The 26,273-nt window shown below is 31.4% G+C and overlaps 1 long non-coding RNA gene across 1 annotated transcript; it reads left to right on the forward strand.

Moving 5' to 3' along the window:
* Nucleotides 1–14,884: 14,884 nt before the first annotated feature.
* Nucleotides 14,885–25,389, forward strand: LOC134695207 (uncharacterized). Its single transcript, XR_010102731.1, has 4 exons — nucleotides 14,885–14,966; nucleotides 15,203–15,269; nucleotides 24,103–24,152; nucleotides 25,333–25,389. It is a non-coding gene; the product is annotated as an uncharacterized LOC134695207 (long non-coding RNA).
* The last annotated feature ends 884 nt before the right edge of the window (nucleotides 25,390–26,273 follow it).

The raw sequence follows: 26,273 nt of genomic DNA on the forward strand, positions 1-26,273 counted from the left end.
CAAAGGTTTATTTGTCGATATTCTAATCGAATACACCCATGCACGTACTGGTCAAAATGAAAACGGAGGGAATCGTATGAACTTAAGAAAAGGGTCTTCTGCTACATAGCATAGTTATAGATATTGCATCTGTAGATGTATGTTGTAGATATAAATGTAAAGTATTTTTAATTAGACTTTTATTTTGTATTTCTTGAAACAGATTGCATAAAGAAGACCCCAATCTATATGGTTTCGGTAAGTAGTTAAGTCATATAAAATTATATAATTTAAATTAGTTTCTGAGCACAAGTTGGGAAACATTTATATTCAAATGTTTATTGTGTGCTTGAAATTTACTTTCTTAATTTAGACTTAGCAGATAAAACAAACCTGTAGAATTTTTATTTTGTTTTGTTCGATTTTTTTTAAGTGAGTTGTGTTCTATGTCTGTAATGTATGACTTCACAGTTGACCCAGGATTAAAATCATTGTTATATAAAACTATCATATCTGTTTAAAATGCACAAACAATTATGTAAATGTAATGTAAATATGATTTAATAGATTTGTTGTGTTTCACCTCTTTCATTGAATAATAACGTTTTTTTACAGAATTTATAAACTTTCTCTTCTTGAATTTAACTGTGTGCTAGGTACTTAATTTACTAGTGTACTTGTTTGGTAATTTCATTTTAATGTTTGTGTGTAGAATTGAATATTTTCTCATCTATTTGGGAGGAAGGAATCCGGGTGTGTTCTTATTTTGTCATTTGTGCTGTTTGATATATAGTCTGGGAGTGCATGGTTTAATTAACCTAATTATATCTTTCGGTATTTACTAGCTTCTCAGCTCTATTCTTTATATTTTTCTGCATATGAAAATAATGGTACCAAGTCAGGAATATGACAGTTGTTGTCCATTCATTTGATGTGTTTTATCTTTTTATTTTGTCGTTTTATAAGGGACTTTCCGTTTAAAATTTTCCTCGGATATTAGTATTTTTTTTATTTTACTTTTTTATATATATATTGTGTTCATCCCCCGTGAAATTAATATTTTCATAATAACGTATAAATTGAATAACAAGACTCCCGAGCAAAGGATAAGCAATAGATTTTTTTATAACATATTATTCTCTATGTATCTTCATAGTTATCCAGCTAAATGTGTTTTTCCTTTTCTTTATAGACGAAATTCCTGAGAGGTAAAGTATCAAATATTTAAATCAGTTAAATTGGGGTCTGGAGCTGACACGTCAGTAACTGATAGTAGTCCTTTGTTAATTTATGTATCATCATTATTTTGTGTAGTTTCTTTTGTAACCTTTTCTGACATTGGATTCGGACTTTAAACTGAGTTCTACTGTCCGCATTGTAGTGTGTTTGATTTTACATTGGCTAAATGTATAGGAGGGGTTATATCTGAATAACATTTTTAAACCCATCGCATTGTTGCCCCTAACCCAAGTCAGGAGTCTCTAGTCTTTGTTAGTCTTGAACGATTTTAAATTTAAGTGTCTTTGATAAATGACGGAGTTTAATATGACGTCGCGTATCACTTACTAAATATATTTTTTGTTCAGGGTCCAGCTGAAGCAAGCCTCCGTGTGCCGGATTTTCTCGATTGTAGTGGAGTTCGTGTTGTTTCTTATTTATTATCTATAACTGTTGATGTAAATGTCCCTTGGTTTTATGAGTCATTGTTTACTCATTGGTTTTGATTGTTATTGTCTTCAAAGAGAAAACAAAAGAAAAGAAAACGTGAAACTAAGCCAGATGAATGTGAATCACTGGGAAATTAAGAAATAGCAGCAGACAATCCTAACCTATTGTAGAAAAAAGACGTGACAAAGGTTTATTTGTCGATATTCAAATCGACTACACCCATGCACGTACTGGTCAAAATGAAAACAGAGGGAATCGTATAAACTTAAGAAAAGGGTCTACTGCTACATAGCATAGTTATAGATATTGCATCTGTAGATGTATGTTATAGATATAAATATAAAGTATTTTTAATTAGACTTTAATTTTGTATTTCTTGAAACAGATTGCATAAAGAAGACCCCAATCCATATGGTTTCGGTAAGTAGTTAATTCATATAAAATAATATAATTAAAATTAGTTTCTGAGCACCAGTTGGGAAACATTTATAGTCAAATGTTTATTGTGTGCTTGAAATTTACTTTCTTAATTTAGACTAAGCAGATAAAACAAAACCTGTAGAATTTTATGTCTGTAATGTATGACTTCACAGTTGACCCAGGATTAAAATCATTGTATATAAAACTATCATATCTGTTTAAAATGCACAACCAATTATGTCAATGTAATGTTAATATGATTTAATAGATTTGTTGTGTTTCACCTCTTTCATTGAATAATAACTTGTTTTTACAGAATTTATAAACCTTCTCTTCTTGAATTTAACTGTGTGCTAAGTATTTAATTTACTAGTGTACTTGTTTGGTAATTTCATTTTAATGTTTGTGTGTAGAATTGAATATTTTCTCAGCTATTTGGGAGAGGGGAATCCGGGTGTGTTCTTATTTTGTCATTGCACAAGGTTGAACGTTTCTCATTCGGTATTTTAATCTTATCCGTTGCATTTGTGCTGTTTGATATATAGTCTGGGAGTGCATGGTTTAATTAACCTAATTATATCTTTCGGTATTTACTAGCTTCTCAGCTCTATTCTTTATATTTTTCTGCATATGAAAATAATGGTACCAAGTCAGGAATATGACAGTTGTTGTCCATTCGTTTGATGTGTTTTATCTTTAGATTTTGTCGTTTTATAAGGGACTTTCCGTTTAAAATTTTCCTCGGATTTTAGTAATTTTTTTATTTTACTTTTTTATATATATATTGTGTTCATCCCCCGTGAAATTAATATTTTCATAATAACGTATAAATTGAATAACTAGACTCCCGAGCAAAGGATAAGCAATAGATTTTTTTATAACATATTATTCTCTATGTATCTTCATAGTTATCCAGCTAAATGTGTTTTTCCTTTTCTTTATAGACGAAATTCCTGAGAGGTAAAGTATCAAATATTTAAATCAGTTAAATTGGGGTCTGGAGTTGACACGTCAGTAACTGATAGTAGTCCTTTGTTAATTTATGTACCATCGTTATTTTGTGTAGTTTCTTTTGTAACCTTTTCTGACATTGGATTCGGACTTTAAACTGAGTTCTACTGTCCGTATTGTAGTGTGTTTGATTTTACATTGGCTAAATGTATAGGAGGGGTTATATCTGAATAACATTTTTAAACCCATCGCATTGTTGCCCCTAACCCAAGTCAAGAGTCTCTGGTCTTTGTTAGTCTTGTACGATTTTAAATTTAAGTGTCTTTGATAAATGACGGAGTTTAATATGACGTCGCGTATCACTTACTAAATATATTTTTTGTTCAGGGTCCAGCTGAAGCAAGCCTCCGTGTGCCGGATTTTCTCGATTGTAGTGGAGTTCGTGTTGTTTCTTATTTATTATTTATAACTGTTGATGTAAATGTCCCTTGGTTTTATGAGTCATTGTTTACTCATTGGTTTTAATTGTTATTGTCTTCAAAGAGAAAACAAAAGAAAAGAAAACGTGAAACTAAGCCAGATGAATGTGAATCACTGGGAAATTAAGAAATAGCAGCAGACAATCCTAACCTATTGTAGAAAAAAGACGTGACAAAGGTTTATTTGTCGATATTCAAATCGAATACACCCATGCACGTACTTGTCAAAATGAAAACGGAGGGAATCGTATAAACTTAAGAAAAGGGTCTACTGCTACAAAGCATAGTTATAGAAGAGGGACGAAAGATACCAAAGGGACAGTCAAACTCGTTAATCTAAAATAAACTGACAACGGCATGGCTAAAAATGAAAAAGACAAACAGAAAAACAATAGTACACATGACACAACATAGAAAACTAAAGAATAAACAACACGAACCCCACCAAAAACTAGGGGTGATCTCAGGTGCTCCGGAAGGGTAAGCAGATCCTGCTCCACATGCGGCACCCGTCGTGTTGCTTATATGATTACAAATCCGGTAAATAGTCTAATTCGGTAGGTCAAATTCATCGTAGATAGTAGATGTTGTTGTGTCCTGTTAAATTGTTATACGATGATGACTGATGTTCCCATATTTTGACTATTTTATTGATTGTGACTGTTTATTTAACGCATCATGTAAATGTAACGGAATTTGATGAGACTGTTATTAAAGTGAGAGGGTTAGCGCTATAGAACCAGGTTTAATCCACCATTTTCTACATTTGAAAATGCCTGTACCAAGTCAGGAATATGACAGTTCTTGTCCATTCGTTTTTGATGCGTTTTGTTTTTTGATTTTGCCATGTGATTATGGACTTTCCAAATTGATTTTCCTCTGAGTTCAGTATTTTTGTGATTTTACTTTTTTCATGAAAGGGAAGGGGATTGTAGTTACGACGTCAGGAACATATCCGATATCATTTGTGAAACGGTTATTCCATAACGGTCAACCAACTCGTGATGGCGTCCGTAAAATTTACGAAAGGATGATTTCAACTTCACCATTTGGAACTCTTGGTTTAATAGCTTCCTTGTGAGCAGTAACCCTCTACCAAGAAAATCATGATAGGAAATGCAAGCACGGGAATATCGTATCAATTGGGAGCTATATACCCCGTATGCAGGTGCTGCTGGAATGTTGCTACTTAGAAATGGAAAGTTCACAATTGGAAAGCTGAATTCATCTCATTTGTCGTAAAGTTTTGTCTTCAACCGTCCCTCATTGTCAATTTCTAGATGTAAGTCAAGATATGAAGCCGACTTAATATAGATATTGCATCTGTAGATGTATGTGATAGATATCAATATAGAGTATTTTTTATTAGACTTTTATTTTGTATTTCTTGAAACAGATTGCATAAAGAAGACCCCAATCCATATGGTTTCGGTAAGTAGTTAAGTCATATAAAATTATATAATTTTAATTAGTTTCTGAGCACTAGTTAGAAAACATTTATAGTCAAATGTTTATTGTGTGCTTGAAATTTACTTTCTTAATTTAGACTAAGCAGATAAAAAAAAAACTGTAGAATTTTATGTCTGTAATGTATGATTTCACAGTTGACCCAGGATTAAAATCATTGTTATATAAAACCATCATATCTGTTTAAAATGCACAACCAATTATGTCAATGTAATGTTAATATGATTTAATAGATTTGTTGTGTTTCACCTCTTTCATTGAATAATAACTTGTTTTTACAGAATTTATAAACTTTCTCTTCTTGAATTTAACTGTGTGCTAGGTATTTAATTTACTAGTGTACTTGTTTGGTAATTTCATTTTAATGTTTGTGTGTAGAATTGAATATTTTCTCAGCTATTTGGGAGAGGGGAATCCGGGTGTGTTCTTATTTTGTCATTGCACAAGGTTGAACGTTTCTCATTCGGTATTTTATTCTTATCCGTTGCATTTGTGCTGTTTGATATATAGTCTGGGAGTGCATGGTTTAATTAACCCAATTATATCTTTCTGTATTTACTAGCTTCTCAGCTCTATTCTTTATATTTTTCTGCATATGAAAATAATGGTACCAAGTCAGGAATATGACAGTTGTTGTCCATTCGTTTGATGTGTTTTATCTTTTGATTTTGTCGTTTTATTAGAGACTTTCCGTTTAAAATTTTCCTCGGAGTTTAGTAAATTTTTTATTTTACTTTTTTATATATATATTGTGTTCATCCCCCGTGAAATTAATATTTTCATAATAACGTATAAATTGAATAACAAGACTCCCGAGCAAAGGATAAGCAATAGATTTTTTTATAACATATTATTCTCTATGTATCTTCATAGTTATGCAGCTAAATGTGTCTTTCCTTTTCTTTATAGACGAAATTCCTGAGAGGTAAAGTATCAAATATTTAAATCAGTTAAATTGGGGTCTGGAGCTGACACGTTAGTAACTGATAGTAGTCCTTTGTTAATTTATGTACCATCGTTATTTTGTTTAGTTTCTTTTGTAACCTTTTCTGACATTTGATTCGGACTTTAAACTGAGTTCTACTGTCCGTAGTGTAGTGTGTTTGATTTTACATTGGCTAAATGTATAGGAGGGGTTATATCTGAATAACATTTTTAAACCCATCGCATTGTTGCCCCCAACCCAAGTCAAGAGTCTCTGGTCTTTGTTAGTCTTGTACGATTTTAAATTTAAGTGTCTTTGATAAATGACGGAGTTTAATATGACGTCGCGTATCACTTACTAAATATATTTTTTTGTTCAGGGTCCAGCTGAAGCAAGCCTCCGTGTGCCGGATTTTCTCGATTGTAGTGGAGTTCGTGTTGTTTCTTATTTATTATTTATAACTGTTGATGTAAATGTCCCTCGGTTTTATGAGACATTGTTTACTCATTGGTTTTGATTGTTATTGTCTTCAAAATGAAAACAAAAGAAAAGAAAACGTGAAACTTAACCAGATGAATGTGAATCACTGGGAAATTAAGAAATAGCAGCCGGCAATCCTAACCTATTGTAGAAAAAAGACGTGACAAAGGTTTATTTGTCGATATTCAAATCGAATACACCCATGCACGTACTGGTCAAAATGAAAACGGAGGGAATCGTATAAACTTAAGAAAAGGGTCTACTGCTACAAAGCATAGTTATAGATATTGCATCTGTAGATGTATGTGATAGATATCAATATAAAGTATTTTTTATTAGACTTTAATTTTGTATTTCTTGAAACAGATTGCATAAAGAAGACCTCAATCCATCTGGTTTCGGTAAGTAGTTAAGTCATATAAAATTATATAATTTTAATTAGTTTCTGAGCACCAGTTGGGAAACATTTATAGTCAAATGTTTATTGTGTGCTTGAAATTTACTTTCTTAATTTAGACTAAGCAGATAAAACAAAACCTGTAGAATTTTATGTCTGTAATGTATGACTTCACAGTTGACCCAGGATTAAAATCATTGTTATATAAAACTATCATATCTGTTTAAAATGCACAACCAATTATGTCAATGTAATGTAAAAATGTGATTTAATAGATTTGTTGTGTTTCACCTCTTTCATTGAATAATAACGTTTTTTTACAGAATTTATAATTTTTCTCTTCTTGAATTTAACTGTGTGCTAGGTATTTAAGTTACTAGTGTACTTGTTTGGTAATTTCATTTTAATGTTTGTGTGTAGAATTGAATATTTTCTCATCTATTTGGGAGGGGTGTGTTCTTATTTTGTCATTGCACAAGGTTGAACGTTTCTCATTCGGTATTTTAATGTCATCCGTTGCATTTGTGCTGTTTGATATATAGTCTGGGAGTGCATGCTTTAATTAACTTAATTATATCTTTCGGTATTTACTAGCTTCTCAGCTCTATTCTTTATATTTTTCTGCATATGAAAATAATGGTACCAAGTCAGGAATATGACAGTTGTTGTCCATTCGTTTGATGAGTTTTATCTTTTGATTTTGTCGTTTTATTAGAGACTTTCCGTTTTAAATTTTCCTCGGAGTTTAGTAAATTTTTTATTTTACTTTTTTATATATATATTGTGATCATCCCCCGTGAAATGAATATTTTCATAATAACGTATAAATTGAATAACAAGACTCCCGAGCAAAGGATAAGCAATAGATTTTTTTATAACATATTATTCTCTGTGTATCTTCATAGTTATGCAGCTAAATGTGTCTTTCCTTTTCTTTATAGACGAAATTCCTGAGAGGTAAAGTATCAAATATTTTAATCAGTTAAATTGGGGTCTGGAGCTGACACGTCAGTAACTGATAGTAGTCGTTTGTTAATTTATGTACCATCGTTATTTTGTTTAGTTTCTTTTGTAACCTTTTCTGACATTTGATTCGGACTTTAAACTGAGTTCTACTGTCCGTATTGTAGTGTGTTTGATTTTACATTGGCTAAATGTATAGGAGGGGTTATATCTGAATAACATTTTTAAACACATCGCATGGTTGCCCCTTTAAAAAGTCAGGAGCCTCTGGTCTTTGTTAGTCTTGTACGATTTTAAATTTTAGTATCTTTTTAATAAATTACGGATTTTAATATGACGTCGCGTATCGCTTAACTAGTATACATTTTTGTTCAGGAGCCAGCTGAAGCAAGCCACCGTGTGTGGGATTTTTTCGATTGTAGTGGAGTTCGTGTTATTTGTTTTTTTATTATTCATAACTGTTGATGTAAATGTCCCTTGGTTTTGTGAGTCATTGATTACTCCTTGGTTTTGATTGTTATTGTCTTCAAAGAGAAAACAAAAGAAAAGAAAACTTGAAACTAAGCCAGATGAATATGAATCACTTGGAAATTAAGAAATAGTAGCCGACAATCCTAACCTATTGTAGCAAAAAGACGTGACAAAGGTTTATGTGTCGATATACGAATCGTATGCACCCATGCAAGAACTAGTAAAATATATAACGTATGGAATCGTATAAACTTCAGAAAAGGGTCTACTGCTACCAAACATAGTAATAGAAAAGTTTTATTTGTAATGGGATAACGAAACCTACCACGGAATGCCAGTTTCAAATACGACATACTGCATTTGCAAATTTGTGAAACATTTATAACATGACTTATGAATATAAGAAAATAAAAGTATTTTTATAATCTGTTTGTTTCCAGCAGGGGTAATATCTACCAATCAGCAGTCCCAAGTTACCTCGGTAAGTATTCTAATGACTATGTAATCAATTTATTAAACTATTTAATTTTTCTCGGACACCTAAAGGGACAAATAATAAAAGTTCATATCAATTGGATCATTTAGTCAAAAGAGTTACACAAAGGATACATCCAGAAGATTCTATGTTTATGATTGAGTACCCAATACCTACCGAACGTTTTACATTTACATGTTAGTAAATAGCAGCTTTCAAGTGGCAAATGATTTTAACATTGTCTATATGTATTTTTTACATAATATTAAACAAATATACAAACTCATCATAGATTGTTGCCAAATACAGTGAAAGAAATAGTCATATAATGTACCAGGACTATATTTTAAAATCAGTAGTGTAAATAGTTATCAAAGATACCAGGATTATAATCTAGTACGTCAGACGCGCGCCTCGTCTACTCAAGACTCACCAGTGACGCTCAGATCAAAATAGTTATGAAGCCAGACAAGTACAAAGTTAAGGAGTAATCTGTTCCTGAGGGAGAACAGTCTTAGTATTTCAGAAATTCAAAAGTTTTGTAAACAGTTTAATTTATAAATATGAACATACCATTGATAATTCATGTTAGCACAGAAGTGTTGGCTACTGGTTAGTGATAATGCAGCACTCAGGCATAAGATAAATAACTCAACAACCACTATAGTTAAACACCAATCAATCAATTGTGCTATGTTCGTCTCATCTACACTATACTACCAAAATCGTAAATGTTGTTCAACAGTTTGCAATATTTTCTATATTCTATTGATATCATACTGCACTCTTGATATTATACTTAAATAAAATCAAATGTTAAAATGCTACGCTGCAGGACAATAATTGCACCTCGGGGACAATAAACTTACTATTCCACGAATATCCAGTCAGTAGGTGTTTTGTTATATCGAAAAGACAACAGACAATAAATGGCGGTGATTACTCAACTATCGTAGTATAATAATCAGGAACCAAACCATAACGTTTACTTCATAAATATTCTGAAGTGCTAGGGCTACGTCTTGCCATGTCTGCAACCTAAAATATAATAGGAAAATACATCATCGTTCCGGGGTATTTTCAAAACCCTCCAATCCCGTAGCTTTATTGGAAATTCCGCGAAATATTATGATCGTACCAGAAACATTTTTCACTGAATCTTGCGCACCTGGATTCGTGGGTACGTCAACCTGCTCTGTTCATTTTTATTTGTGACCTTTTGTCGACTCCGTTACACTACAAACTGCTCAGAGTATGAATTGACCAGTTTTTGTGCTCGACCAGTAAAATCGAGCACACATTTAACTTGACTAGTCTCGACATTGTCTAGACTGAACTTAATTGTACTTAAGTGTACTCGACTAGGTCTCGACTTTACTTAATTAGTCTGAAATGGTCTTGACCAAGGCTCGACCTGTCTCGACTAGTCTCGACTCAGTCTGAACCAGTCTCGACCTGTCTCGACTAGTCTCGACTCAGTCTGAACCAGTCTCGACTAGTCTTGACCTTCAAATTTAGTTTTGACTGGTATAAAGAAGCCCATCTAACTAAATTAAATATTGATCTTACAAAATTCAAGCTTATTAGGTAGTTTGATTACTGGCTGTGAAATAAAAAAAAATAATTTTACAATAGGTAAAAATAAAAATTATTATATAAATTCAGATAGGCATCTTTAAATTTTCTAATAACTTTTTCAAATCAACTTGGATTGTCATCAAACTATGCAGCTATCTTAGATATATATCAAGCTTACTGAATCCCATTTCATTTACTTTTTTATTGTATTGCTGTACAATTTAAGAATTAAAGAAATGTTGTTAAAAAAAAGCTAGGATTTGCAATTTCGCACAAAATAGAGATAGTACACTTTAAATTTTTTAATAACTTTTTCAAAATCACTTGGATTTTCATCAAACTATGCAGCTATCTTAGATATATATCAAGTTTATTGAATCCCATTTCATTTACTTTTTTGTTGTATTGCTGTAAAATATAAGAATTAAAGTCATCTCGGTAAAAAAAGCTAGGATTTGCAATTCAGACAAAATAGAGATAGGCATCTTTAATTTTTTTAATCACTTTTTCAAATCAACTTGGATTGCCATCAAACTATGCAGCTATCTTAGATATATATCAAGCTTACTGAATCCTATTTCATTTACTTTTTTATTGTATTGCTGTAAAATTTAGGAATTAAAGAAATGTTGGTGAAAAAAGCTAGGATTTGCAATTCGGACAAAATAGAGATAGTACACTTTAAATTTTCTAATTACTTTTTCAAATCAACTTGATTTTTCATCAAACTATGCAGCTATCTTAGATATATATCAAGCTTACTGAATCCCATTTCATTTACCTTTTTATTGTATTGCTGTAAATTTAAGAATTAAAGAAATGTTGCTGAAAAAAGCTAGGATTTGCAATTCGGACAAAATAGAGATAGTACACTTTAAATTTTCTAATAAATTTTTCAAATCAACTTGGATTTTCATCAAACTAGGCAGCTATCTTAGATATATATCAAGCTTACTGAATCCCAGGTTATTTTGTTTTTTGTTGAATTGCTGTCAGATTTAAGAATTTAATTAATCTAGGTCAAGAAAGCTAGAATTTGCAGTTCAAACAAAATAAAGATATAGTACACCTCATTTTTTTTTAATATTTTTTTCAAGTTAACTTGGATTTATTCAAACTATATAGCTACCTTGTTGATGTATTAATCTTACTGAATTCCAGGTTGTTATTTAGTTTGGTGTATTGCTGTCAAATTTAAGAATTAATTTAATCTGGGTAAAAAAAGCTAGGATTTGCAGTTTTGACAAAATAGAGATAGTACACTTTAAACTTGTTAATAACTTTTTCAAATCAACTTGGATTTTATTCAAACTATATAGCTACCTTGGTGATGTATCAGTCTTACTGAAACATAGGTTGTTATTTAGTTTGGTGTATTTCTGTCAAATTTAAGAATTTAATTAGTCTACATGTAGGTCAAAAAGCTACAATATTAGATATATATCTTTCCTCATAATTTTGGAAAAAGTATATATAAATTAGTTATATAATTCCTTTAATGTTTTATTCCTTTTGATATATATATCCTATAAATATATCAAAAAGCACAGAAAAATTAAAGAAATTATTCAAATAGTTACAATACCTTCTGCTTGGGGCAAACTTATTAAAAAGATCACATCTACCAGAGAGTTTTAAATTCTAAATAACATTTATTCAAAGTTGCAACATCCTGTTAAATCTAAATCGCAAGGCTTTTTTAATTCTCTTGATAAGTAATACACGAGTTTAAGAAAAGTAGGGCTTTCTTTTTACCTGTAACACTCAGGTGTACTGATGTAATTAAACTATGTGTCCTTAAAAGGTTTTCAAGGATTGTTATGAAAGTTCATGATATTAATTTTTTGTTTTACTACAAAAAAGGGGTTTATTTTGTTTAAGCTGATTTGAAAAAAATATGAAATCTTAAAAAAGACACCTTTTTTTTGTTAAAACAAAAATTTAATATTTTTATTTAAAGAAAGATATATTTCTAATATCAAAGCTTTTTGACCTACATGTAGATTAATTAAATTCTTAAATTTGACAGAAATACACCAAACTAAATAACAACTTATGGTTTAGTAAGATATTTAGCAAGAATATTGCACAGATAGTTATAGAGTTTGATGAAAATCTAAGTTGATTTCAAAAAGTTATGAAAAAATTAAAGTGTACTATCTCTATTTTATCAAAACTGCAAATCCTAGCTTTTTTACCTAGAATACGTTGATTCTTAAATTTTACAGCAATACAACTAAAATCTAAATAACCTGGGATTCAAGAAGCTTGATATGTATCTAAGATATCTGCCTAGTTTGATCAAAATCTAAGTTGATTTAAAAAAGTTATTAAAAAATTTAAAGTGTACTTTTTATATTTTGTCTGAATTGCAAATTCTAGCTTTTTTTACCATCATTACTTTAATTCTTAAATTTTACAACAGTACAACAAAAAAGTAAATGAAATGGGATTCAGTAAGCTTGATATACATCTAAGATAACTGCATAGTTTGATGACAATCCAAGTTGATATGAAAAAGTAATTAAAAAAATTAAAGATGCCTATCTCTATTTTGTCCAAATTGCAAATCCTAGCTTTTTTTACCGAGATGACTTTAATTCTTAAATTTTACAGCTATACAAAACAAAAGTAAATGAAATGGGATTCAGTAAGCTTGATATACATCTAAGATAACTGCATAGTTTGATGACAATCCAAGTTGATATGAAAAAGTTATTAAAAAAATTAAAGATGCCTATCTCTATTTTGTCCAAATTGCAAATCCTAGCTTTTTTTACCGAGATGACTTTAATTCTTAAATTTTACAGCTATACAAAACAAAAGTAAATGAAATGGGATTCAGTAAGCTTGATATATATCTAAGATAGCTGCATAGTTTGATGACAATCCAAGTTGATTTGAAAAAGTTATTAAAAAAATTAAAGATGCCTATCTCTATTTTGTCCAAATTGCAAATCCTAGCTTTTTTTACCGAGATGACTTTAATTCTTTAATTTTACAGCAATACAACAAAAAAGTAAATCAAATGGGATTCAATAAGCTTGATATATATCTAAGATAGCTGCATAGTTTGATGAAAATCCAAGTTGTTTTGAAAAAGTTATTAGAAAATTTAAAGATGCCTATCTGAAATTATATGATTTGTATTTTTACCTATTGTAAAAAAAAAATTTTTTTATTTCACAGCCAGTAATCAAACTACCTAATTAGCTTGAATTTTGTAAGATCAATATTTAATTTAGTTAGATGGGCTCCTTTATACCAGTCAAAACTAAATTTGAAGGTCAAGACTTGTCGAGACAGGTTGAGACTGGTTCAGACTGAGTTGAGACTAGTCGAGACAGGTCAAGACTGGTTCAGACTGAGTCGAGACTAGTCAAGACAGGTGGAGACAGGTCGAGCCTTGGTCAAGACCATTTCAGGCTTATTAAGTAAAGTCGAGACCTAGTCGAGTACACTTAAGTACAGTTAAGTCCAGTCGAGACAACGTCGAGACTAGTCGAGTAAAATGTGTGCTCGATTTTACTGGTCGAGCACAAAAACTGGTCAATTCAGACTCTGAGCAGTTTGTAGTGTTATGTTCTCAAACAATAATGGCAACACCAAGTCAGTCTATGGTATAAGATAAATATGATCCTTGTTGGTCGGACATGACCTTTTTTCAAACTGAGTTTTACTGTACGTATTGCTCTGTATTTGGGTTTTTTTCTACATTGGCTGGAGTAAAGGGGAATGGTTGAGATCTCATCAAAATGTTTAACCTCGTTGCATTTTAGCGCCTGTCCAAATTTCAAATCAGAAGCCTTTGTTAATAGTGTATGCATTTTTATTTTAGTTCATATACATATGTTGGAGTTTATTATGACGTCCAATATCAATAAACTAGTACACGTTTTTGATTAAGTGGCCAACTGAGGAACGCCTGCGTGGTCTTCGGCTGGTCGGGTTGTTGTCTCTTGGAAACATTCCACATTCCTATTTCCATTCTCTATTTTAACGTAAACTTGATGTGTATATATGTTCACAATCATCAGTTGAACTAAGCGAATAGTGAGGCATCGAATAAAATCAAATGTCTTACCGTTTAATTGATTGTATCAATAGTGTTATTATTAAGGGCACAAAGCGGTTAAGTCTGTAAGCTTGAGTAGGGAAGTTAAATAGCAAGATTGATAATAAAAATGATAGACAGATACATGAGGGACAGTCAAACTCATAAATCAAAAATAAACTGGCAACGCCATGGCTGAAAATGTACAAACAGACAAGCAATAGAACACATGACACAACATGGAAAACTAAAGAATAAACAACACGAACTCTGAACATAACAATACATATTTGCATTTAACTGAAACATCAAAACATGTTATGACGCGTTCTTGTAATTCAGAACAGAAACACAGCCTGTATCGGATGATTTTTGTTCGAATTCGTACTCAATGTGATATAACTTTCTTTTTTTCATTAATGATAATTAGTTCAGACAATTCATTTTATGTATGTATTATTATAACATACTTATGAGTGTCTGATACGAGGATATGCAGATGGACAATGCTCGTTAAAGTTGATTGATATGAAGAGCATATATATTTCTCATCAATCCATTTTGTTTTCCAGATGATGAAAGTGAATGCGTAGATAGTGACGAATATCGAGTAGAACCTACATTGTATGAGGAACTCCAATCGCACTGTACGAATTACGGTTTGTATGATTATCAACATGAACGATAGTTTCCTTTTAAGTCATATTTATATTAAAATTGATATACAAGAACATATTAATACTCACAAAAAAGTTAACCTTAAAATGAAACTACAAGTAATGAAAAGGCCAGTAATAAATAAGAAGTACTATAAATGTTTAAAATTTAAAATTTAAATCCAGTGCCTTTGTTTGCTATTGTATTTATCTTAAAAGACTGATTGTTTTCTCCTCAGCGTACCATGCACCATCAGATGATGATGATGTTGATTACTTCTCTAAGCGTGATGGTTGTTATAGCTAGTAAGTGTATAGTATTATAATAAGTCGAGTTAATAATTGCGTTATAATTAATTTCTATTTAATAAAGGCAAAAGTTGTATTTCGCTGTTCAACAGTCATGAATCGATTTAACTAAATCAAACAAAGGTCACAAATCAAAACTGAAGGAAAAACATCAACAATACGAGAAAAAAACAATTATAATACTTCACGATTGGCTTATACGAGGGTGTTTATTCCCTCTATCACTGATAGGTTGACAATTTTCTTTAATGTTACCCTCTCGGCTAGACCAATAAAACACAGTAATTTTAAGGACAATGAATTTAATTTACATCAAGTTATTACAGTTTTACGTTTTGGCTCGGATTCTATTATCTGACTTTCAAATAAAAAAATAAAACATCAGAAACTGCACTCACTCTATTTGAGTAGTCAAAATGCGTTGACTGTATATTTTTATCTCATATACAGTCACTAAACTGGTATCACTTTTCCTCATGAATATTTGAAAAGTAGAGTCAGAACTATATTTAAATATGCATGACGAACTCTTCAACCTGTCCAATGTACTATACAACGAAGCGTGGACCACTCAAACGTTTTTCTTTTACAATAGTTTGAAAAACATATCTCACTTGTTAATATATTTAAACCATTAGTTAAATCATTATGTGTAATGTTTATTATTGATATTCTATTCCATACTAAAACGATTTTGTTCACTATCGATTAATTTCACATGTGATGGACATGTCATCGTTTTAATTCTCCGCCATATATGAGGCATTTTAAAAGGGAGATACTCCGACAAATTTTATATCAAATTAATAACCATTATACAACAAAAGCAATTGAAAATAGTTTTTGTTTTCAGATAGCCGATCTGTTTACACGTTTCGGACCGAATCCTTTTATCGATGATATGTCAGGTCAATGCATCATTATTGTCTTTTTACTCCACTTCTGTTGATTTATTTAATACCCGTTACTTTGTTTACATAGAAAATATTTTTAGATAACATTCATTCGTTAAAGATAACAATGATGGGACATTCAGTATAATATATTAAATAACAGATAGCTGCGGTGGTGATAGAGTAGATCGGTACCCCTCGCCGCGGTTGACAATGTTTTCTCGGGGTACTAATCTGCTCTATCACCCTCTCAGCTATATGTTATTTTTAAAAATACTGACCAACAGAAACACTAAACTGTTTAATAAAACGTCAACATATATAGAAATGGACAATTGTTATATGTCGTTCTTATGTTGTACTGTTACACCACTGTCCCAGGTGAGGAGAAGGGTTTGGATCCCGCTAACATCTGCCTTTCTCAAGTCAAGAGCCTGTATTTCAATGGTTGCCGTTTGTTGATGTGTTACATATTTGTTTCTTGTTCATTTTTGTACATAAATTAGGCATGCTATTTTTTTTGTTTGAATTGATTTACATTTGTCATTTGTCATTCCGTGACCTTTTATATCCGACCTTGTGGTATGGGCTTTGCTCATTGTTGAAAGCCGTAAGGTGACCTATGGTTGTTACATTTTTGTGTCAATTGGTCTCTTGTGGAGTTGGCAAAACATACCACTTTTTTTTGTATATTTGATAACAACTTCAATATTTCTGGACAATTTAAAACCAAATGGTGGGTTGAATCGTGTTTTATGGCTAGCCAATCCTCACGCTTGTATAGCAATGTTAAAAATACCGCAGGCATGGCAACATCAGGTAACAGGAATACAGTACATTTGTAAAAAAACAAAAGGGAAAAAGAAATTCATCAATATATATTATAATAATACATTTTAGTATTTACAACATAGTCTGATAATTCATTTACGACAGTACACAAGTACAATAAAATAAAGTTATCAACTGTGTGTCACACGAAAAAGAAACGACACTGAAAGTGACGTCATATGTAATTTTCGTAAAATAGAATATCAATTTGAGGTTTATTTGTAATGGTGTTATCTGATGTATAACAAACATTTTTAAAAGATATCTTAAATTTAAACAGAATAGAATTATTAGGAAAAAGTTTTTTTCGGATTTGTGATTGATTCATTAATATGAAGTTTTGGAATGATTTCCAATAAGAAACAAACGAAAAAAAAATTCGGGAGATTTAGTGTCAGGATGTTCGCAGACAATAACAGGACAGAGTGTCCGTACTGTACGAGAACTGATCATCCTTCTTATAGATGTGCAAACAAACCCTCCCGTCAAAATCAAGCGGCACGCAAATGCTATAGATGTAATAGTACCACACACACAATAAAAGATTGTCCCCAATCCGAAAAACTATGTTATCGGTGCGGGAAAGAAGGTCATATACAAAGGGATTGTCAGACTGGTGACAAAGAAATGTATGGCGAATATGTACATGACATTCAGGAAGGCAGAGACGCCAATAAAAACGAATCGTTTACCGAGGAAAACAACTCAGAAGAATTAATTGTTGAATTAAACAAAACAACTGAAACTGTGTTTGAACAAAAAAACGGTACCCTCCCAATCCCTCAGACAGTAATATTTGTTGCATCAAATTGCAGTCGCATTAGAATTGAGGACCCAAGTATTAATAATATAGCGGTATCAGGCACCACCCTTGATCAAATCGATAAACTTGTTTGTGAATCCGACAGTATAGTAAATTCTGACTATGTTACTAATGTGATTTTATCATTAGGGACAAATGACATCAGTAAGCACAGAAGTGACACCGAGCAAATAACGGCAAACCTTAGTACATGCATAGATAAACTAAAAATCAAATACCCAAACGCACGCATTGGTATCTGCAGCATTCTACCCAGAAGAGGCAAGGGCAGCTCTATACAAGCATTAAATACAGCAGCGAGGTCTGTAAATAGCTTTACACAAAAAAAATGTGTAAAAAGTCAAGTGCTAAAATATATTGATATGTGGGACGAATTTGCTCCAAACAAAACACCGTTCCGTACACTGTTTGACTTGAATGACTCAAGTGGTGTTCATATCAGCAAATCCGGTACAGAATTGATGGAAAATATTTTTGAGGACTTTATAAATTCAGAGTGTGAAGGTGATTATGAAACCCCGAGTAAAAAACGTATTCGAAGTTCTAGTTCCACTCCTGGCTCAAGCGAGAAGCAAGTTACCAAGATGCCCAAATCAAATTAACTAACTATTCACAATATATATAGTACATGATTTTTTTTATTGTTGCCAAAATCTAAATTGCTATAATGCATCTGTATAATTCAAGTTTGTCTATAACTTTCAAATCAATGCTATTTTTAAACAGTTTGTAAAATTCCTATGTTAATTTTTATTTACATGGACACACGTGGGCTATGTCATGAACTACGACCCTTTACTGTAAAATTGATTAATATTTCAACGAATTGTTGTAACTTGTGTATGTTCACCAACGTTAACTACACGATGAAACTGCAAATATGTTGTCAAAAACATGAAAAAGTAAAGTATACAACATGTTTATTTGCTTTTTTGATCGAAGAAAACAAAATTTCCATGATTATTTGTAGAAACCCATGCGGGCTTCGGCCTAGTTCACAAGTTGGAAAAAAGAATAAAGTGGTTTACTTAATTATAGCTGAAAATAAGGGTTACGGGTGTCTGCTCACCCCAGTCAACTGTGACGGTGTCATATGTAAGAAAAGAATATTACAATTGTAAATTTGTTGAGACTTTCTATTCATATATTTGTGTAGAAATATTTTTATATGTATATATATATTAAATAGCACGTAAAATGAATGAACATAAGAAAGCATTATTTCACTATATAACTTTGTATTATGTCGATATCTATTGTTAGTTTAAATGTCAATGGTATGGTAGACAATAAAAAACGAAATGCCGTTTTTCATTGGTGTAAAAAGAAAAACATTGATGTATTATGCTTACAAGAAACACATAGCTCTAGCGATGTCGAAACGAAATGGAAAAATGAATGGAAGGGTGAGAGTTTTTGGAATCATGGATCAAGTAATTCAAAAGGGGTAGCTATTCTTTTCTCTGAAAAATTTAAATTTGAAATTACTGAAACCAGACGGGATAGTATTGGTAGAACAATTTCTGTGCATGTTAAAACCCCAGGTAATAACGGGATTTTTATTTACAATGTTTATGCTCCTAATCTAGCGGGTGACAGAAAATCATTTTTTGAAAAAGACATACTTATTGATAACAATAATAGAAATATCGTTCTTAGAGATTTTAATTGTGCGCTTATTAAAAATTTAGATCGAAAACCAGTGCCTGTACGAGACGACATAGGATCACATGAATTAAAAACTTTTGTTGAACATAATGAGTTAATAGACGTGTGGAGAAAGCGATATCCTAAAGAAAAACAATATACTTTTTGCCGGGGTAATTCAAGGTCACGAATTGATTATATATTTATAAGTAGTGAGCTTCAAAATAAATCACAACAGGTAAAACTAGTTTATTTTCCGTTCAGTGACCATGATGGTGTGTTCATGAAATTAAAAACAAATGAACCAGATCGCGGTCCCGGAACGTGGAAAATGAACTCATCAGTTATTCAATCGGATTTATTTAGAAATACGTTCGAAAGCTTTTGGGGGAACTGGAAATTAAAAAAAAATCAGTTCGAAAATAATCTAGAATGGTGGGAGGAAACTAAGATAAAGATAAAAAGTATAACCATAGAAGTTGCAAAGCAATTGAACATAACAGAAAAACAAGTAAGGGAGTGGGAAAAAAGGTTAGATAATATTACGGGAACCCATCCAATCAAAAATGAAAACGAATTAAATAATTTGAAAGTAAAAATTAAAGATTATTATGCCCAAAAAGCTGAGGCAGCCAGAATTAGGTCTAAGGTTAACTGGTACGAGAAAGGCGAAAAATCAACAGGGTACTTCTTTAAACTCGAAAAAAAGAGGGGTGCTGAAAAATTATGGACTAGAATAAAAGGTTCAGACGGAAGGTATAAGGACGATATAGAATCTATCCTGAAGAACAAGTGTCTTTTTACAAACAATTATTTACATCCGGGGGGTGGGATAGGGATGCTGCAGAAAATCTATTACAAAATATAGATCATAAACTAAGTGAGGAAAATAAAAAAATGTGTGAAATGGAAATATCTTTAGATGAAATAAGTAAAGCCGTTAAAATTTTGAAACTTGATAAATCCCCTGGGGAAGACGGAATTGTGAATGAATTTTACAAACCGTACTGGTATTTGATAAGCGACGACTTCAGGGCGGTTATTAAAGAAATTTTTGACAACAATTTGCTCTGTGAATCTCAATACAGAGGTATGATATCGCTTATGTTTAAGTCTGGGGAGAGAGAAGACATAACAAATTGGCGTCCTATAACGCTTTTGAACACGGATTATAAAATTATTTCAAAAGTACTCGCGGAAAGGTTAAAAAATGTATTACCGCAAATAATTGATTTCGATCAAAAAGGGTTTGTCAAAGGGCGCAACATTTTTCAAGGCAATAGATTAATACAAGATGTTATAGATTTTTGTGAGTTAGAAGATGAGGAGGGTGCGATATTATTTTTAGATCAACAAAAAGCAGTTGATAAGGCGGAATGGGAATGGATCGATTTTTGCTTATTAAAATTTGGGTTTGGGGAAAAATTCAGGAGTTGGGTAAAAATGCTTTTCATTAACGTTAAGACGTGCATTCATACGAATGGGTTTACGTCTAGATTCGTAGGCATAACCCGTTCAATTCGTCAAGGATGCCCAATAGCCCCGATGTTATATATCCTTCAAGCAGAACCACTTGCAGCATCAATTAGAAACAATCCTAATATAAAAGGAATAAAACTTCCTACTAGAACTGGGGACTTTATTGAAACAAAGCTAAATATGTTTGCTGACGATACTCAATTCTTTAATAAAAGCGAGGAGTCTATCGAAGAAGTATTTAAAACTTTAAAACTGTGCGAAAATGCTTCGGGGGCTAAAATGAATATGGAAAAGACTGTTGGCATGTATTTAGGCAAGTGGCGAAATACAAAACCAAAATTTAACAAAATTAAATGGTCTAAGCGTCATGTAAAAGCACTAGGGGTATTACATGGATACGGGGTGGACTTAGATCAAATTTGGTTAGAAAAAATAAATAAAATAAAAAGCTGTATGGAAGTTTGGAAATCAAGAGATCTCACATTTACGGGAAAAGTTTTAATTATTAAATCCTTTGTACTGTCCGTCATTGGATACGAAATTGAAATGAGAGGTATCCCGGATAGATACGAAAAACAAATAAATAATATTATATGGTCCTTTATATGGGATGGGAAAACAAACCAAATCGCTAGAACAGTGTGCTGTTTACCGAAAGAAAAGGGGGGATAGGAATGATAAACTTAATAGACTTTATTAAATCAAAACAAGTGAAAAGTATGTACAGTATTGTCAACTCAAAAACACAAAAATGGAATGCAATAGGAAAATACTGGTTAACGTCACTAGACGAAAAATATGATACAGATTTTTTTATATGTTCTTGTTCGGATACTACATGTTTTAGGCAAATACAAATGTCCAAATATTATAAAGAACTCTTAATTTCCTGGACCGACTTACAGAAAATCCAAAAATCGGACACGAAAGAGGACCTTTTAGAAGAAAATATCTTCGGCAATTGTAAATTTAAGTTCAAGGGACATGCATTATATTATGCAAACTTTGCCTCCAGTGGAATAAAAAAAAATAAAGATATATGGGACTTAAACAATAAATCCTTTAAAACTTCTTTTGATATTTTTAAAAGTCTTAAAGATAAAAGGAATTGGATTGCACAATATAGTCGCATTAAATCTTCGTTAACACCTCAACAAATTGACGTTTTAAAAACAGATTCTAGCATATAAAGTCATTCTGATAGACCTATAAAAATAATAAATTCTTGTCAATTTATAAAAAATGGAGTTGTCGTTGATGCCAAAAAAATTTGCCTTAAAGATATTAGATACTTTTATGAGAATAAAACAGCTCCAAATAGTCAGTTGAAGTGGAATTTACATTTTGGGAAGGAACTACCATGGGATTACATTTGGGAAACTTTGAATAACAATTTAGCTAACAACATTAAACAATTTCAATGGAAGTTACTACATAATATAATTTACACTGAAGAAAAATTACAAAAAATGAATCGCTCAAACGGGAAGTGTCACTTTTGCAATGAAAAAGAATCACTATTTCATCTTTTTATTTATTGTAAACTGGTGGAACACGTTTGGCGGGAAATTTTTGAGAAAATAAGGGAATTTTGTTCAAAATTAAATATCCAAAAATTACAAAAATCGGAATTAAGTATAATTTTTGGGGTCATTAATGCAGATGCATCTCATTTTAGATACGGTGCTTATAATCACGAAATGGGTTATCTGGAAAACTAGAAATATCGCAAAATACCAAAAGAAAGGGATAAGTAAAGCGATGATTTTAAATATGATAAAACATTAAATGCAGTTTTTGCACAAATATCTTAAAACGAATACGAAGATAGAAGCCTTTTCCACTATGTGTGATATTTTTTGTATATAAATATATATTATGCGTGGTCAGGTCAGTGCAATGACCTCTTTGATACTGATTGAACAATAATATGTACACTGCTCTCAACTCCCTACATGTAATTTCTGTTGTGTATGTATTCATGTATATCATCTAATTGTAACAAGACATGATGTATCATATTATAAACAAATATTTACTCACCATATCTTTGAAATTAATCCTTATTGGGAATCAAAATCATTAATCCATTTTATTTATGAACATCCCTTTAACAAATCGCACGTGGTAAATGATCACTCGACCAGAAATTTAATTAACATAACAAAAGACGTGATGTACGATAAAATTGAAACTGCTTAATAAATACAGGTAGCCTTTGTGAGAAATAAATAATGATAAAAACATACTTTATTCAAATAATTATATATGGTGAGAGGTATAGATATATAGATCGATAAGGATTACATGTACAGGTACATTTGTACAAGGATAGATAATATTTATAAAGGTGGATGTTAATAATTTATAGTGGGAGGTTTTTTTTTCTCATTTGCTTTTACCCCGACAAATGAGTCTGTAAAAATGGGGCCCCCTTAGTTGTTCCCTGGTCACTTGAGGGTTGATGTAACAGGTGATTATTAATAAAATATGTTAAATATTAAAAAAAAAAAAAAAGCTTGCAAAATCAAATCAACACAACGACGGGATGCGCAGGCACAGAACCACAATATAGGTTCTTATGAGCATCTATTTTCAAATGACAATTGTTTGTTTCATTCTTGCCTATTATCATAGAAAGTGTTTCCTTTATGAAGATATATGTTGTAGCTTAACGAAGATATACAAACACTTAACATAAAAAGTGACCAGCAAGGCAAGACCTTTTAAATAGTCAAATTTTGCAGATAAAGTTAGTAGACTTTTACTCCTCATAGGAAAGACTGCCCTTAACTGGAATTTACAATATCCTCTGTTATGTTTTGAGCAAAAACTCAAGAAGATAGAAAGATACAAATAAACTCATCATAAATACCAGGACTAAATTCTATTTAAACGCCAGACGCGCGTTTCGTCAACTTAAGACTCATCAGTGAGGCTCGAATCCAAAAAAGTGAAAAAAATAAAAAATAAATAAAGTACGAAATTGAAGAGCATTGAGATCTAAAATTCCTAAAAGTGTTGCCAAATACAGCAAAGGTAAACTGATGATGATGATGATGATGATGATGATGATGATGATGATGATGATGATGATGATGATGATGATGATGATGATGATGATGATGATGATGATGATGATGATGATGTTTTGTAGTTTCAGCTGTAATAAGTGTCATAAGCTGCATACTTCTGGTGTTAGTTGTGGTAAGTATTATACAATACTGTTTCAGTTTAAAACTGTCAGATAATATTCTTATAATATCGAAAAAAATAGAATTTTCAACATTCAACTGTTTCCATACTGTTAGTTCAGTTATTGATGTAATTGGTCATTACACAGTATAAATTTATTTAATGAGTACTGCAGTCGTTAGGGGAACAATTGCATGTTATGGTTTTAAACGCAGTAAATCTTTCAAAACATATGAACAATTAAAAACAAAATAGAAGAGCGCACTTATTACACATATATTTCCTTGTTAAAAGTTGTATGTGGTGGTTATTACAGTCGAACCTCGTTGTGTCATAGTCAAATGGACTATAGCAAAGTATTTCACACATCAAAGTTTCGAGTGTGTTGTTATAAATTCGGAAATGATATTGAGGTACGCTAGACACTCTGAACTGTGAGATTTGTTTGGTATAACACTTTATAATTGTGTATTTAATAAAAATTGCTAATCCTCCATAATAATTTAGTTCAGATTCAAATTATGCACCAAAAATATCACAAATTCAATAAATGAAGGCGATGAAGAAAGATTTTCGTGACTTTGAAGTTCATGCATACCTCCAATAAGGCAATAATAAAACCAGTTTTCTATTATTTTGGAAGCGTACAACGAAACGATATTGAACATTCAAATTACTGGTGATCACTAAAATTGATGTATAACAGTAAGAAATAATCTCTTCATAATTATACAGAAATTTGAAATCACTTCCACGATGGCATTTAATATTTTTAACGTTATTTTCCGTGAAGTTGTATGATTTCAATGTTCTGGCCGAACAAAACAGATGGATGATGATTTTTAGAACAAACATGATAAATTAACAGCAAATTAAAGTCATTTACGGCAATTTGCATATGATGTACTGAAACTATACTGCTAACAAAGCCAACAAACGTTCAGTTCGTCTGTTTTTTGTTTAATGTCTCCCTATAAGTTCATGAATGTATTTCTCCAACTGTGTCCAATGACTGCTCCAAAAATTCAAGAATAATGTTTTAATTGCGTAAATTTTTATTTGGTTTCAAAACACAAAAAGAACTTTATGTGGACTTGAGTACATATATAAATATGTGATGCACCTTATGGATTTAGATATGTCATGTTTACTAATCTATTATAACTGGTATTATCAATTATAATTTTTTCAGATTCTTGAACGAGGGATGATTTGAAAGATAACGGAACGAGTTTTTTTATTATCATATTATGTATGAGTACTCGTGTTTGTATACATCTGTTTCGTTAGATTATTTTTTTTATGTAGTATAGTGGTCTTGTATTGTAGCTGTCAGATTTTCTGATATAATCTTGTTTACTGCTTAGTTTTTTTTATATAAACATAAACTTATGTATACTCAAGTGATGTTTGTAGAATGTAATCACATAAATATATGAACTTGGTTTGTTTACATATTATCAATTGTGTGTCGTAACTTAACAAATATAAGGCGTCATCTAAATAGTTCTAAAAGCTACCAAGTTTATATTTTAATACGCCAAACGCGCTTTTCGTCTTAAAAATCACCAGTGACGCTCAGATCAAAATAGTAAGAAAGCCAAACAAGAATTAAGTAAAAAAGCATTGAGGATCCAATATTCCAAAAAGTCGTGCCAAATACGGCTAAAGTATTATATGCCTTGGACAAGAATAATTGTCATTGATATGGTTATATTTATAAATTTACTGTTTACAATTTTTTTAATTTTTGGAAATACTAAGGCTTTTCTATCTCGGACATAGATTATCTTAGCTGTATTTGGCAAAACTTTTAGGAATGTTGGTCCTCAATGCTCTTCAACTTCGAACTTTATTTGGTCTTTTTAACTTCTTTGGATTCGAGCGTCACTGATGAGTCTGGCGTCTGGCGTATATACTCAATTTAGTCCCGGTATCTATGATGAGTTTATTCATACTTTTGCAAACTATGAATCTATAAAATGACCATATAATTGATATTTATGTCAACACCGAAGTGCTGATTCCTGTTTACTCCATTTACAGGGATCATGAACAAATGTTAATACAAATAAAGACATATATACACAAACATTGTCAACTCCGTGAAATCCCGTAAAATCACGAGGCTCT

This window comes from Mytilus trossulus, chromosome 13 (genome assembly GCF_036588685.1).
Source record: "Mytilus trossulus isolate FHL-02 chromosome 13, PNRI_Mtr1.1.1.hap1, whole genome shotgun sequence".
In the NCBI taxonomy this organism is placed as follows: domain Eukaryota; kingdom Metazoa; phylum Mollusca; class Bivalvia; order Mytilida; family Mytilidae; genus Mytilus; species Mytilus trossulus.